The sequence below is a fragment of the Apodemus sylvaticus genome, chromosome 16, assembly GCF_947179515.1.
Source record: "Apodemus sylvaticus chromosome 16, mApoSyl1.1, whole genome shotgun sequence".
Taxonomy (NCBI): Eukaryota; Metazoa; Chordata; class Mammalia; order Rodentia; family Muridae; genus Apodemus; species Apodemus sylvaticus.
The window spans coordinates 55,507,561-55,524,531 of NC_067487.1; the positions used below are offsets into that span (position 1 = coordinate 55,507,561).

The 16,971-nt window shown below is 42.5% G+C and overlaps 1 protein-coding gene and 1 non-coding gene across 3 annotated transcripts in view; both read left to right on the top strand.

The window, feature by feature from the left end:
* The window catches only part of Rnf180 (ring finger protein 180), a 175,338-nt gene that overhangs the window by 61,375 nt on the left and 96,992 nt on the right, over nucleotides 1-16,971 (top strand). The gene's annotated exons all lie outside the window — the stretch shown is intronic.
* Nucleotides 8,928-9,058, top strand: LOC127667148 (small nucleolar RNA SNORA17). The gene has a single exon (XR_007973806.1). It is a non-coding gene; the product is annotated as a small nucleolar RNA SNORA17 (small nucleolar RNA).

Below are 16,971 nucleotides of genomic sequence, written 5' to 3' on the forward strand. Positions count from 1 at the left end.
GGGGAAGCAAGCCAGTAAGAAACATCCCTCCAAGGCCTCTGCATCAGCTCCTGCTTCCTGACCTGCTTGAGTTCCAGTTCTGACTTCCTTTAGTGATGAACTGCAATGTGGAAGTGTAAGCTCAATAAACCCTTTCCTCCCCAACTTGCTTCTTGGTCATGATGTTTGTGCAGGAATAGAAACCCTAAGACACACACCATCCTAAACCTGCTGCTCTCCCCTGAAGCTTCTGGGGTCCCTACCTGTGGCAATAGTCCTTAGGCCTTCATTCATTTTAACCCTCGTTCAGGTCTCCCAGCCAGCCTCCCTAAGTAGACTTTTCTTTCTTCTCAGTCTGTATTAATAGGCAACAGCTCCAAATTTGTTTCCTTTTATTTTCTCAACCCAAATCACCTTTCCTACAGCTTCCTACCCCATAACTATGCAGATAGCCACTTGAGGGCTATGCTTATCTGGTATTAATTGTATCCCACAATTTCTGTACGTAATTTATAGTTTAGCCAAATTGAACTTCTTTAAAAATTTTAAAATTTATTCTTCTGTTATATATTATATCCTGACCCCAGTTTGCCCTCCCTCCAGCCCTTCCAGGCCCTCATCCCCCACTACCTCCCCTGTCTCCCTGTCATCTACTCCTCCACTTTTCTTTGTAAAAGGGCATATGTTCAGAGGGCTTAGGTCAGACCCATGTAGGCTCCATTGTTGTCTGTTCAGTCTCTATGAGCCCCTGTGAGCCCAGGTTAGTTGATTCTGTGGGTTTTCTTGTGGTGTCCTTGACCTCTCTGGCTCCTATAATCCTTCCTCCCCATCTTCTGCAGGATTCCCTGAGCTCCACCTGTTGGTTGGCTATGGGTCTCTGCATTTGTTTAGATCAGTTGCCAGATGAGGCCTCTCTGATGACAACTGAGCTAGGCACTAATCAGTGCGTACAGCAGAAGAATATCATTAGGAATTATTTCATTGCCTTTTTTTCTTTCCAGTCATGTTTGGTTTTATCCTCAGACTCTGGACTATTCAACCTCTGGTACTCCAGGTGGTGTCATTGGTAGGATCCCTCACAAGGCATGGGTCTCAAGCTGGATGAGTCATGGGTTGGCCACACCTACAATTTCTATGCCACCTTTACCCCAGCACATCTTGTAGGCAGAAAAAAAAATGTAGGTTGAAGCTTTTGTGGCTGGCTTGGTATCCCAATCTCTCCACTAGAAGTCTTGCATGATTCTAATAGGAGATGGCCAGGTCAGGCTCCATATCCCCCATTACTAAGAGTCTTAGCTGAAGTCACCCTTCTAGATTCTGGGGAGTTTCCATTGCTCTAGCTTTCTAGTTCACCCAAGAGATGCCACCTCCATCCCAGTAGTCTCTCCCAGAAGTCTTTCCCTTCATCCTCCCGAAACTGATCCCTCCTGTCCTCCACCCACCCACTCCACCCATGATATCTATTCTGTTTCCCCTTCCCAGGCCCTCTTTGAATCCAGTTTGTTACTGAGCTTCTCTGCGACTGTGAATTGTAGCATGGTTATCCTTTCTTTATAGATAATATCCATTTATAAGTGAGCAAATGTTTGTCTTTCTGATAGACTCCTTTATATACATTATTTTCACCTCTTAGCTTCCTCTCACGCTTACTTATCTAGATTTTTCTCACACATCCAGAGCATACTTTTGAAATGCCTATCACAAAATGAGCCGTGTGTGTGTGTGTGTGATCCTTTCATGATATCTTCCATCTCCTGTGTAGATAACAGTAAGTTACTGTGTTATTGGGTATAACTCTCAAATATGTCCTGTTCCTTCCATTATGTATTTCTGTTAGGTAAGGGAGAAATTATCAAACTAGGTATCTTTCAGCTCTCTGTAAATGTCTAACATAGTGCTTTGGATTTTGACAGCCAAAAGAGAGATGTTACATGAGTGAATACAGTGTAGGAACTATTTCCTGACTGTTTGTGAAGGCAACATACTGAATGATGACAGTTTTGATGAATTCATTTATGTAGTATATACTTTGTGTTAATCTAGCTTTCAGAAGTTTGCAGAATTGTGAGTGTCTTAAAACATGAGCCATCTGACAAGTAAAAAAAATCCACAGTTTGAAATGGAAGACATTCGGAAAATTTTTTTTTTAGTATGTCATTGGATGCTATGACAATTCTTAACATCTATCTCTTCGTTTCTATTTTTGATTAGCAGTTTGTTAGGGAATTACTGAGTGAAAACTGAAAGAACTTTACCAAATTTTGTTTAGCTTCTGTTCTTGTCTTACTAAAGTTCATAAGCTTTACTTTGTTTTTAGCTTTAAGGACGGGTGTCCTTTAAGACTATTACATCGGTTGTCCATTACTGAAAATTTTTGGGCCTAACACAATTGAAGTTTATTTGTGAGCCATCCAGTTGGTCAGTAGTGTGGACTAGCAAAAACTGCCATTCCTTCTTTCAGTCCTTCTCACATTATCACTGTCACCTGGGTTCAGAAGGTCACAGGTCAGGACATCAGTATTGATAGGCAGTTTGGCCTCCACTTAAAATGAGAGTGCAGCAACCATTGGGAACATTAGTGACACAGTTAAAATAAGAGTCCCTTCCTAATCCTCAGGCCCTTACAATCTTTCCATTGCCTCTTGAGAAGTATTCCTTGATCCTAGTGTTTTGCAGATGCATCCACTGGGACTTAGTGCCTACAATCTGTATTTTGATTGTGGTTTTCTGTAATTGATTCCCTCAGTTTCAGGGTGAGGTTTCCCAGATGAGGAGTCACTACAACACGTAACCGTGGACATAAGGACAAATACTTAGGGTGCAAGTAAGTATCATTCTGATTTAATAAAATGATTGTAGCTTCTTCTCAAAGGTGGCTTCACTAGCCTTGGATAGTTGGTTAGGTTTCCAGTACCAGCAGGATTTCTCTCTTGTTGAGCGGGTCTTAAGTCCTGTTAGAGATACTGGTTACCACCATGGTATGGGTACCACTCCTGTGTGCTTAGGTTATTGCATCCTCTTGGTGATTGGTGTGGTTCATAGGTATCACAGCTAGCTAAGACTGTTGACTGCTTCCCTCCCTTGGAAGTTTTCGTGGGGCCTCCTGGTAACATGAAAGCTACATCTCCGGCAGGAGATATTCAGGTCAGTTCCAGATCATTCTTCTGGGCCCCGTGTCTGAAGTGAATTGTGTGTCCAGCAAAAGGGACTTATTTTACACCATGGGGAACAACAGAAGACAACAATAGCTTGTAATGTTTGAGAATTGAATGCTCAAAACCATACTTAACAGCATGGCTGCCTAAACATGAATAAAACGAGAACTACAAAAGATCTGCCAGAGTGGTTGAGGGGAAAGACCATGAGACCTCAACCCTGTACAAAGAACTACAGATAACTAAGGAATGCCGAGTGTAGGAGGAACAGTCTTCCCCACAGAAGATCACACCAACTAGTTATCCAATATCAAATGATCAGCCCTGAAAACATATACATACAGCTAGCATTAAGTTGACTGATGTTATATTTAGGAATATAAATGTATATATGTAATATATATAATACATACAAATATATATGTATATACATATATTCATGTAACAGAAATTAATGGGAAAAGTTACAGACTTGAAAGAGAACAAAGTAGGATATAAGGATGGTTTGCAGGGAGAAAAAGGGAAGGATGATGATATATTATAACCTTCCAAAGAAGAAAAAAGAGGAATAATAACCCAGTTGTCTTAGTCAGGGTTTCTATTCCTGCACAAACATCATGGCCAAGAAGCAAGTTGGGGAGGAAAGGCATTATTGAGCTTATACTTCCACATTGCAGTTCATCACTAAAGGAAGTCAGGACTGGAACTTCAGCAGGGTTGGAAGCAGGAGCTGATGCAGAGGCCATGGAGGGATGTTTCTTACTGACTTGCTTCCCCTGGCTTGCTCAGCCTGCTCTCTTATAGAACCCAAGAGCACCAGCCCAAAGGTGGTACCACCCACAAGGAGCCCTCCCCACTTGATCACTAATTGAGAAAATGCCCCACAGATGGATCTCAATGAGGCACTTCCCCAACTGAAACTCCTTTCTCTGTGATAACTCTAGCCTGTGTCAAGTTGACACACAAAACTAGCCAGTACAATTAACCCCTTGTCAACTTGAAATACAAACACATCACTATTAAGCCTCAACCCTTACTTTCTTATTCATCCCTAAGATATAAATTACTTTAAAAGTCCCACAGTCTTTACATATTAAAAGTTCAATCACCTTAAAATGTCCAATATCTTTAAAATCAAAGTCTTTTAAAAATTCAAGGTTTTTTTAACTGTGGGCTCCACTAAAATACTTCAAGAGGGAAACATATAAGGGCACAGTCACAACCAAAAGCAAAACTCAGACTTCAATGGTTCAATGTCTGGGATCCAACTCACAATCTTCCAGGTTCCTCCAAGGGCGTGGGTCAGTTCTCCAGCTCTGCCCTTTGTAGCACACAGCTTGTCTTCTAGGCTCCAGCTGCCTGTACCCCACTGCTGCTGCTGTTCTTGGTGGTCATCTCATGGCACTGGCATCTCCAAAACACTGCTGACTTCCACTGTAATTAGGCTTCACCAATAGCCTCTCATAGGCTCTCTTCATGGTGACAAGCCTCTGCTCCTATGCATGACCCCTTCAAGTCCTGGGCCATCAATTGCATCTAAGGCTGCACCTTCACCAATGGTCTTGCGTGGCCTCTCACTGTGCCAAGAGACTCAGCTGCTCTTCATGACCCCTTCATGCCTTCAAAACCAGTACCATCTGGGTGACTCTTACACAGTACCAAGTCCAGCCACAGCACAAAATACAACTGTGGCTATCTCTGGAACACACTCTCTATGCTCTCAGAAAACACTTCCCAGAAGATTTCATCTCAGTGATGCTGGTCTCTTCTTAATCACCGCTAATTTCTTAGCTCCAGCTAACCAGCATCAATAGTCCCAGTAACAAAGGTTTGCTTTAGTGGTTCTGGTATCTTGTTAATCACAGCTGATTCTTCAGCCCCAGCTAACCAAAACCACAGAATCTTCACAATCAAAACATGGCCACTGTAAGAGTCTTTAATCTTCCCTCTGAAATTTCTCAAGCCAGGTCTCCATCTTTTGCACTGTTCTTAACATTGTCTTCCAAGCTCCTACAGAACTTTCCACCGAGCTCTTAATATTCTAATGGCTTTTCTATCTCAAAGTTCCAAAGTCCTTCCACAGTCCTCCCCAACACATGGTCAGGTTGTCACAGGAATACTCCACTACGCTGGTGCCAATTTGTCTTAGTCAGGGTTTCTATTCCTGCACAAACATCATAACCAAGAAGCAAGTTGGGGAGGAAAGGATTTATTGAGCTTACACTTCCACATTGCAGTTCATCACTAAAGGAAGTCAGGACTGGAATTCAAGCAGGTCAGGAAGCAGGAGCTGATACAGAGGCCATGGAGGGATGTTTCTTACTAGCTTGCTTCCCCTGGATTGTTCAGCCTGCTCTCTTATAGAACCCAAGAGCACCAGCCCAAAGGTGGTACCACCCACAAGGGGCCCTCCCCCTTGATCACTAATTGAGAAAATGCCCCACAGTTGGATCTCATGGAGGCACTTCCCCAACTGAAGCTCCTTTCTCTGTGATAACTCCAGCCTGTGTCAAGTTAACACACAAAACTAGCCAGTATACCCAGTATACTAAATTCTTTCACATAGAATTGAAACTCAGTTACTCAAGTAATTTCCCAGCATTAAAAATTCCAAGAACTGTTTCAGAAAGCTAACCAGGCACAGCTTATAACTGAGAAAAACTAACATAGTATATTTGAAAAGAAGTCCAAACAGACTAAATTTGGAATTCCTAGTGTTCATGCAAAGAACTCAAGCCAGGAAAACCTTGGTTTCTTCTGTTTAGTGCTTTACCCACAGAAAATGAGAAGGAAATGAGATTCCTGACATGTCTCTTCCTTACAAAGTGCCATTTGGTTTATAGAGAATTTCCCTTTTAGTTCCAGTACAGTCGGTTACAACAGTGTGTGCACTTACTCCCTTTTCTATTTATTTCCAGTGCAGAGGGTACCACGATGCATACATGGGTGTCAGTTCTCTCCTTCCACCATGCCAGACCCTGGGATTGAACTCCGGTTTTCAGGCTTGGTGACAAGCTTCTTTTCCTGTAATCTCTCTCTCTGGCTCTTCTTTCTCATAGTCTTATATGGCTGTCTTTTCTAAATGACAGTTGCCTTTTCTCAATATTCTTTAAGTAATTATTTTTGTCAAAAATATTCCTTGAATGACTATGGAGATGACTTAGTTTTGCTTGTCACAGAAGCGCGAGGACCTGAGTTCAGATTCCCGGCACCTACAGAAAAGCCAGAGAGTAGGAGAGGAGAGGAGACAGATGGCCTTAAGCTCACTGGCTACCTTGCCTAGCAAACCCCTGAGCTCTAGGTTCAGGAACAGACCCTGTCTCAAAAAATAAAGTACAGAGCAATTGAGAAAGGTCCCCAGTATTGACCTCTGACTGCCACGTGTGTATGCCTGCTTGTGTGTGCCTACGTCCTCACCCACAGCTCATGAACACATTCAGATCATGCACTCACAGACAGACATGCATACACATACAGACTGACACACACACACAAACACACACCTTGAAAATGTGATATAGTTTTAAGTAAAATACACGAGACACACACACACACACACACACACACACATTGCAGGCCATAAAATTACATTACAACCATGAACAGAATTGAGAAGCAAACATGAAGATTTTATAAGCTTTAGAATCCTCTTAATTTTTTTCTAAGTATTTGATCCTGCATTTCTGTATAGCAAGGCATTCATGGTCCTTTTCACACTTAACAGGAAATACATACTGAGGTAAAGGTGGTCACCCTCAGGACAGATAATCTTGCCTATAATTTCGGTATGATGTCTATTCTGCTGAACTTCATTCTGTGAAATGTTTAGTACCACTTGCCAGAAACATGGTAGTCTTTTGTAATTCTACTTCCATCCTACATGTATTTAATTACCACAGTCACACAGTGGAATATTAAATATTTGATTCCTTCTTCCATCAACCTGCACCATTTTTTGTTTGACTTTCACTGTTCAGGGATGAAATTCAATCTTACTATATCCTCGGATTGTAGCTAATATATCTGTTAGAAGTCATGATTTAAATCTTTGGATCTTCACCTATGGAGTATGTTGTATAAATTTGTTCATATCTCAGCCCATGATGTCTCCTGTTGTGTCATCTACTATAACACTCCATTCAACCTTTACCAAAAGCTCAGCTTGATCTACATTTCTTTCAGGTCCCTAAACTATTCAAGTATTTTCCAGTATGTAGTTACTTCCCATATTGGTTTATCTAATTTATAAACCAATTTATCCATTTAATAATTGTCACATCTTTCAAGACTCATCTTAAATATTGAACTTTAAATAACATACCTAGGAAAATTCACCGGATTCTCTGCCACCTAGATGCTAATTTGGATGAATGCTTCAATAAGCTATGACCCATTCAGTCTCAACAAGTTCTGTCATTCAACTTAATATCTGATAGGCAGCAGTAAACTCTGATTTGTGAATTGTAAATTCTCAGTAATGAAATCACTGAGAACAAGTGGAAGGAATATGTGCTGGAGCACAGAGGAACCTTCTCAAACAGAAGCACTCATTCCCATTCCTACTGGGACAAGTGTGGTCCCATACAACCAACTCATTCCTTTCAAAACTAGCACTAAGTAGAAGGAAAATTTTGTTTTCCTTTTATTTTTCAAACTTCTAAAACATTATAGTTGGCTTTATGTAGTATACGTTCATTAAAAACACAAATTAAATGGAAAACTATTTAGAGTAATTGTGGTTATAAAAATGTTTGAGGGATAAAGACCCCAGAGAAAGTGATGCGAGGTTCTTACAAGTTTACCTGGGGAAATGGGAGTGAGCAGCCTGAAGACACGCACTCACTGTGACATATGACACAAAGCTCCATAACTCGTGACCATCCACCACACCTGTTAGTCACTGTCGAGCAAATGCATTCCCCATGGAGAGAACCCACACAGCAGGTAGAGGTCACACAGGGTCAACCCTAGACATGACTCATGGGTGTTACAGCCCCAAAACACACTCGAAAGGAATATTTAACATGACCCACTTCTGTCCACAGACACTGTCCTTGTCTGTCTGAACTTAGGAACATGTCATTCTGCTTACTTTTTCCAGACTTCTACCAATTAAATCCCTTACTGTTTTCCCTGTGGGCAACTTCCCAGTGATTTCTGTCTACAGTCTTTGATTTGTCTTTTGTTTTATTCTGTTTTATTTTCGACTTCTGTATTCTCATGAGAAGAACGAGCTTCCACTGGGGCCTACTTTAAGGATAGATGGGTTGGACTTTTTAGCTTTCTAACAGATAACTTTAAAAATGCATTTAAAATTTAAGCTTAGGTAAGTTGTCCACATGATTTCTTTACTGTTCTTTTTGTTCCTTTGAGACAGGGTCTTACTGATAATCATCTGCCTCAGCTTCTCAATGGCTAAAATTACCTGTGGAAATCTCCACTCCCAGTCAAGTATAATCTTAAACTTTTTTTGAAAATGAACATTATTTTCCCCTTTTATTAAACATGGATTCTATCCTCATACAATATAATCTGACTACAGTTTCCCCTCCCTCTACTCCTCCCTGTCCCTCTATATCTCCTCTCACCAGCCTCACCCCCTTTCTGTCATTCACTAGAAAAGACCTCTCATGTGTTATTGAAACACTTCAAGATGATGTCAGGTACAAAGGTGATATTTTGTTAACTGAACAACAGGAGGTGTTTATTGTTAAGCCATCAATACTAGGGAGTTTAGTTGTTCATGGCCCTTAAATAAAAATATGCAGTGCTATTGTATAAAGTAAAGCTGTCCCTGCCCCTAGAGGCCTTTGCAGGTATGGCTGCTGTGTCACATGTGGACCAGAAAGGCAGAGAGGAGAGAGACTGTCTTGATGCTCAGTGTTGTGACCTATGCACATTTAAATGATAAGTAGCCTGACATTCCCAGAAAAAGGCAGTGTGAGACAGCCATCAGTCCATCCCCAGGGAGCCTGAACAGGGAGCTATCCTGAGGTGATGGCAAGTCTGGTGCCATGCAGGGCTTGGGGACAGACTAAGCTCAAGATGACCCCTGCCTGGCACCACGATGCACAAGCAGGGCACAGCACTCCAGAGACCAGTCCTGAGATGAACCCCAGACACTCATAGACTCCAGGCACCACCAAGAGGAACACGTGAGTAGTGGAGAAATGGAAGAGGAAGAGAAACAGAAGGATGTGGGCACAATGGAGAGAGGCAGAACGGCAGTGAGGAACACCTGATGTGAAGCGATGATGCCACCCGGAACCATGGTGGGGTTCTGGCCTGTGCTGCTATTGGGGGCCACATCTGGGTCCCTGGCCCTGCAGCAGAGGGTTCTATTACCACAAAAGGCCAGGCACATGTCCCTGGTCTTGGCTGCAACCCAGAGACATGTTGCTCTCTGAGGGCAATAACTGGCCCTACCCCTCACCTGGGCAAGTTGGGAGAGCTGGCCCTGAGCTCATTAGAGCAGGAGACCTGACCCCACCAATACAACCTGCTGTAGGGAGCTTGACCAGCACATTTCAGGAGTTGTGGGTGAGCTGGCCTGAGGATACTAGTGAGGGAGAGCTGGCCCTACCACCCTTCTCCAGTGCAATAGTATAGATAAGGGAGAGATCCCCTGTTCTCGCTCACCCTTACCATCTGCTGCAGGTGGGAGACCTGACCCTAGGGGCATGAGAACCAGAGAGCTGTTCCTGCCCACACTAGCTGCAGCACTTGGGAGAGCTGGTCCTATAGCTTGACTGGGCAGCACAGTTAAGCTGACCCTGGTGGTGGGGTCCTAGGTGAGCCTGTTCCAAAGCCACATGGGAGAGCTGGCCCTGCTACTTATATGCCATGAGGTGACATGGGTGAGGGAGTGATGCCCCCATCATCCCTTGCCACCTGTGGCAGGCAGGAGAGCTGGCCCCAAGGCCTTCAAAGTGGTCGAGCAGGCACCATGTGCTACAGCACTCAGGGGAGCGGGCCCTGCACCTCACCTGGGCAGCATAGTAGAGCTGGCCCTGGATGTGGGGATTGCAGTGAGCAGGGTCCAAGGGCACGAGTGTGGGAAAGTGACCCTTGAGTCTTGTCTGCTGGGCGGTGACAGGCGAGGGAAAGCTGCCCTTCTCCCTTCCCTCGTTGAGCGTGGGAGAACTGAGAACGAGCCGTGTCCCTCACCAGCTGCAAGCCTTGGGAGAGCAGGCCCTGTACCTCCCCTGGGCAGCAGGGTAGCGCTGTCCCTGGTTGCAGGCTTCACCAGTGAGCCAGCTCTGAAGGCAGGAGAGCTGGTGGGCTCACCAGCTCAAGTACCTTTCAGGCCTAGGTCCAAGGTTTGAATGGGCCCACCCCAACCTTTTCGCCATCAGTGAACTGCTAGAGTGTGTGGAGGGGCAGTTCCTACATATCCAAAGCTATGGCATCTTCATGACACAAAGCCACAACAGGATATCCAAGAGGAGTCCCAGAGAGGACCCAGTGTTGATAGACTAGCTGAAGCTAGAGGCTTCACTCCAGAGGCTTCCACAGTGAGAGTTTTGGTTTTCTCTGTTAGGGGCCAAATGGCAAGGGTGGGGGTGGGGACCAGGGCAGGGGGAGATGAGTGGGATTAGGGTGCATGATGTGAAATTCACAAGGACCAATACATTTTTTAAAAATCTGGAAAAATAATATGTCTCAGAAAGGTGAAATTTATTATATATAAGTTGTTTAGAAACAACGTTCAGAAGTATTAGTAAGGGACACTTAAATCGTTACAAAATTAGACATAAGAATATTCATGAATTCGTTTGTGTCTGTATACACATACTTCTTTATGCAGCTAACAGAAGAACCATTTTCTCAAGTACTTTCCCACTCACATATGCCCAAACTGGTATTAAGCCACTTGGATTTAAAAAGAGCGTCAAGACCATTGAAAATCTTGAAGTACAGCTGTGTTATGTACAGCAAACTTAATTGTAGTTTTTAAATATTTGCAGATGACTTTATCTTTTGTGGGGAGAGGCATGTATACATGTCAAATGTAGAGGTCAGTTCTGGTTTTATTCCTTTATAGAGACTGGATCTCCTGTTTGTTTGGTACATTAGTTTCCGAGTTTATATGGACTCTAATCTTGTCAAAGGAGGAACACTGCTGTGCTCAGATTTGTGGGAACGCTGGAGATCTGAACCCAGGTCCTCATGCTTATCACCGAATACCAAGCCTGCAGAACCATCCCAAACCTGCACATCCTTTGATATTATGTATAGGACCAAACATGAATGCAGATCTTCATCTTTAATGCTCTGGAATCTAACAGATGAGGGTTGAAGCCCACGTGAAAGAACAGGTTGTCCTGCCTGGCTGTCACACAGCCCACAAGGACTGGAAGTTGTCTGGACAATCTCTTCACAAAAGTCTAGCAGTAGATCAAGCCAGCATGTGATCTGTGGGAGATAAAAGGCAGAAAAGGAGAAAATTGTTTTATAGAGGGAGCAACTATTACGGGGAGCCTGGGAAACAGAAAACCCTGTTGTCACAGGGGGCAGATTGGGGTCAAGAAATAGACTGGAGAGGGGTAAGAGAGGACCCAGGGCAATGGCTCTAGGTCTCCATTTCCCTAGAACACTGCTAAAAATGAGGGGACAGACATCTAACAGGTTTAAAGAGCACATTAGGGAGCCTGGCCAGGTGGCAGAGAGGAAAACAGCCCCAGTTATAGTTGTTTTACATAGACAGGTTGGCTATACATACTACTTAGTGTTCCATTTCATAAATCAGTGATGCACTGACCCTAGAGCCTAAAGATGTTCATACATTCAATATGTCTAAGACAGGCTAAAGAAGAGTCTTTCTAGCCTAGCCATTCTCGTATTTTTGTTTTTGTTGTTTGTTTTTCTAAGACAGGGTTTCATGTAGCCTTGGCTCACTGCATTTGAGATCAGTTACTGTTCTTGGCACAGTATAGATACCGAGAAAAGTTTTCTGTGGATTAGAAAATCAGAAAATAGAATACCAAGGCAGTCTGTGGAGACTTCTAAATGACAGTAAATAACAGTATCTGTAGAAAGAGACCTTAGTGGAACCAACCCAGAGGTGTTAGATAGTGCCCAATAAGGACATTTACTTCAAACCTGAATTACCCAGAAGTACAGCAGCCGAATGTGTCAAGAGCTGGACACCGGTGTCTGTGGTGTGCATGCACACACAAGACTCTCAGGAGAACTGGCCAGACCTCAGACTGGTTATAATTCACTCGGAATTTGCCATTATTAACTGATAATCTGTTTCATTCTTAGAAAAACATGCTGTGCAGAAATAGAAACTTGCTCTTGCTATCTTTTCAAACAGTGCCACTATTTCCTCAGAAGTAGGGCCTTTGGCTGCCCACCCTAGCTTGTCCCCAAATGGGCATAGCCATGGAAAGAGACACAGTGTTTTTGGATACAACTTTCCTTTGATGTTTACACAGTATTGTCATGCTCATTTTCAAAGAGCACAACTTGAAGTCCACTCTGATAACAGATTCCGAAGTCTGTAATTGTTTTTACTGACTGGAAGTGCATGATTTTTAATGAATATCTCAGCATTGATTCATCATGCTTAAAAGAATATCATAGCAATAAAATACATTCATAATGGTTATTGTTCTCTTCCACAGCCTGACAGCAACCTTCCTCCCTTGCTGTGATTCGGGGAATCTGCCTGAGTGCAGATGGGATTATCCTGTTTGCCTCTGTGAGATTGCCTCACTAAGTAGAATGTCTTCAAGATTTGTCCATTGGTTGTATATTGATGCACATGGCTGTTGTCTGTGCAATCTGGCAAAAATAAACAGTATTGCAGTGGACTTTGAGACATCTTTCAGACCCTGCGTTCAGCTCTTTTGAGTATAAATTCCCAGATAGGGTTGCAAAAGGATATGGTAGTTTCATTCTGTAAACCTTTTTGAGGACCTGTAACGTCTGTACCACTCTCTCTGACACACTGCAGTATCTAAAGCCATCTTTCTCCACCTGCTGACCAGCATTTGCTGTTTTTCTTTTACAATCATCACCCCAACAGAAATGGGGTAAAATCTCCCTGTGGCTTTTATTTGCATTTTCTTGGTGATTAGTAAGTAGACTTTTTCTCTGTGCACTTGCTATCTGTATGCCTGTCTTTGTAGAAATACATATTGTTTTCTGCCCTTAGTGTGATAAGGTTTTTATGTCTTTAACTATTGAGCTGTAAGAGCTCCTTACATAATTTGTAGATTAAATAAGTGGAACTAATAAGAGAAAATAATCTGTACAACAGAGGAAACAATCAACAGACAATCTGACAAGCTGTGCAATAGGGAAAAAAATCTCTTTTTTCTTTGTGTGTGTAAACCACACACCTGGTTATAGGCTACTTTTGTTTCTGTTGTGGTGACTGTGAAATCACCCCCATAATTCTGATTATTTCTTTTTCTCATTTTTAAGAAGCTGACATTTTAAATTTTGTAGATTGATTTTATAGTGGTGGCAGTTTTTATGGGTGTTGTGTTCATTTTGCTTCATGAGATCATACTGTTTCCTACCAGTTAAAAATAATGTGGTGGGGGAGACATATTTTAGGGTGATTTTGTCCTATGTAGCCCAGTTGTCCCATAGCATGGAGTTGTAGGAATTTCATTACTAGTCTACTTTGTAACCTGCTATCAAGAGTAGAGTCCAAGGACATAGGACATTTGAGAACTCGCTAGAAATGGCCTGTCTTTATCCCAGTCTACCTGTTGTGTTCATGTTAATTGTGTGCTGCTTTTGGCTATTTTGTTTCCTACTGTTCCTGATCAGTAGAGAGCTGACTCTTCTTGGTAGCAATTGCTTTGGTTGCATGGTACATTTTCTCTACCCCCTTTCCTTTCTTTCATTCCTTCTTTCTTTCCTTCCTCATTTCTTTCTTTCTTTCCTTCTTTCTTTCCTCCTTTCTTTTGAAAAATTGACTGACTCTCTCTGTCTTCTCCCCCTCCTCTCTCTCTCTCTCTCTCTCTCTCTGTGTGTGTGTGTGTGTGTGTGTGTGTGTGTGTGTGTGTGTGTGTGTGTGCGTGCCAAATCAAGAATGGAGTGGTCTATAAGACAATTGTCTTAAAGCCTTGTGCCCCAATTGAGTTAAAAGCTGTTTTATTGATTGTGGTATTTTATAGCTAACTGAATTATTAATTTGATTTCATTTGGCAGGTGGAAAGATTTAAAGCCAGAGATCTTCTGACACATCATGCTCTCTGGCATAGACCTCTTCCCTTTCTCCTAAGGATATGCTAGCGCTAATGAATGTTTTATAATCTACCTGCATGGATACACATGCATAGCCACTGTCTTTAAAAACAGACATCTTATTTTGGAAATGCTTATTTTGTTCAATCTTTTTTCAAGGAAAACAAAGATGCACTCCAAATGGGAAGCACAGTGAAAGTGCTGCTTGGCTTTTAAGAGTTTGCCAACCATAAAAAAGTGCCTTCGTAGGCAGGAGACAGCTCGAGTACTAGTCACACATATGCAGGTGTCCGCCAGGGCCTACACCCAAGAACCAAGCAGACATGAGTATATTTCCTTGGTACATTATTTCTTCTCAATCCCCTCTCCTTTTGCAGAGAGATGGATTTAAATAAAAAGGGATATTATATCTCTCCACATTAACCATCAGTATACCAATATACCAGCAGCATTTCAGACCCACCTTTCTACAAAATGGTACCAGTTTTGTATAGTACAACATATGTAGGAAAACTGTACAAATTATATCCTGTTTTTAGAGACCCAATAAACACACTAGTGTAACAAAAGCTTCCTGGGGTATGTCTGTCTTTGGGCTCATTGTCTGCATGCAGCTGAGTATAACCATGAATGCAGACCAACACAAAATTGAATATTTACTTTAAACAGTTTGAGATTGTGTGTGTGTGTGTGTTATCTGTTGTTGTTATTCAGTTTTTTTGTTTTCTAGTATAAACTTTGTAGACTGTGTCAAGTCCCCACAGCAGAGGGTTTGACATATCTGCTGGTGATCTTCAGTAAAGCTGGAAAGTTCTGATTTATCCAGTATTTCCACCACTCTGTACGACAAGCCTCAATGAGTCATGTGCACGTTGATAAGAATGTTGTTTATAATAGACTAACATGACTTTGAGGCTCTTCATTCCTAAGTGGAGTTATTACACATGTCGTCCTGAGCTGGTGCACTTGAAGCAGCCCTTGGTTTGAATTTCCCAACACAACTGTGACAAAGCTGCCTCAGTGTTAACTTGGAGCTTGCTATGTAGCCAACACTAGCCTCCAACTCTCTGGGATTAGAAGAGTGAGGCACTACATCATTACTTTACAACTTCTCGGCAGTAAGATGTCTAAAAGCTAGCTTTACTACAATGCATCTCTTTAAGTGAAGCATTCTGAGATGCCACCAGTGACCTCCTGTCTCCCCACTTTCTATTCCAAACCTCAATCCCCTCGAACACACTTATGGTGACTTCTATCTTCCACCTGCACCCCTGATATCCCCAGGAGTTTTGTACTTGTTCACATTGCTATCCAAATATCCCTCCCTACCTCACTTAAAGAATCCAGTCTTCCTAATGAGTTTCTCCTTAAACCCTAATGATCTGCGATAGTCTTAGTTAAGGGTAAAACAGTACGGAGTTTCTCTAGAATTGGTTACCAGTTCTACAGTAGAAGCAAGCCCACACGTTTCATCCGGGTGAGTTCTCCTGTACACTGACAGATGTTCCACCTATATTTTCTTCCCTTGCCTCTCCTCTCCCCTCCTCTCCTCTCCCCTCCTCTCCTCTCCTCTCCTCTCCTCTCCTCAGCCTCTCTGCACATTGTCAGTCAGGAGCAAATATAGTTCCACAGAAATCAAAGCCATACAGCAGTGCTTCTGAATTTTCTTCTGGCTGAATACCTTTTTAAATGATACTGTTTTTAATTCTCTGTAAAAATAATATTCCTGAAAGAAAAGGCCCCTGAAGAAAGCTCTTGAGCTTGGTTTTTTGATAGGAAGGGTTCTGAAGAGGTTCAGTAACAAAGTTGTGACATTAGGCATAAAACTCATGCCATTAAAAGTTCATTGAAACTGAGTATATTGGTGTATACATTTAATCCCAGCTCTCAGGGGGCAGAGGTGGGAGGGTATCTGTGAGTTCAAGGCCAGCCTGATCCACATAGCAAGTTTGAGGTTAGTTAAAACTACATAGTAAGGCCCTCTAAAAAGAAAGAAAGAAAGAAAGAAAGAAAGAAAGAAAGAAAGAAAGAAAGAAAGAAAGAAAGAAAGAAAGAAAGAAAGAAAGAAAGAAAGAAAATACAAATCCAAAAAACAAACTGAGAACAAAAGGTATTCTGATTGTGTTGTAGATTCGCACATCTGTTGCACTTAGAGGTGGGTTCTCTGTCCTCTTACCCTGGGGTATGAGAAGGGACACAAGCGAATGTGAATGTGTGGGAGGCATGTATCTACCTACTCTGGCCATTGATTTTAAAGCAGTAGGATAAAGGTCAAATGACAGCTGAACATCCTCAGTAGTCTAATGTAGGAGGTCACGGGAGGGGTTGGAGAGGGAGAAGGGGTGGGTGGGATGAAAACACCTTGTACTCACCATGACAGTCTCAAAGCTTAAATCGAAGTTTAATGATGCTGATAGAAAGCAGGACTGCAGGGGTGCATTTCCTGCCTTAATCCCAGGCCTGGTGCCTCAGAGTCAGGCTCACATTAGCAGCCAGCCCTCTGGCCCTCAGGATTGTAGCCTCAGACTACAAGTTGTACCAGATTTTCTTAGTTCTGAGGCATTTAAGACTTTGAGCTCCCTGGTTCTCCAGTAGGCAAATGGCCTACTGTGGGTTCTTGAAGCTTACA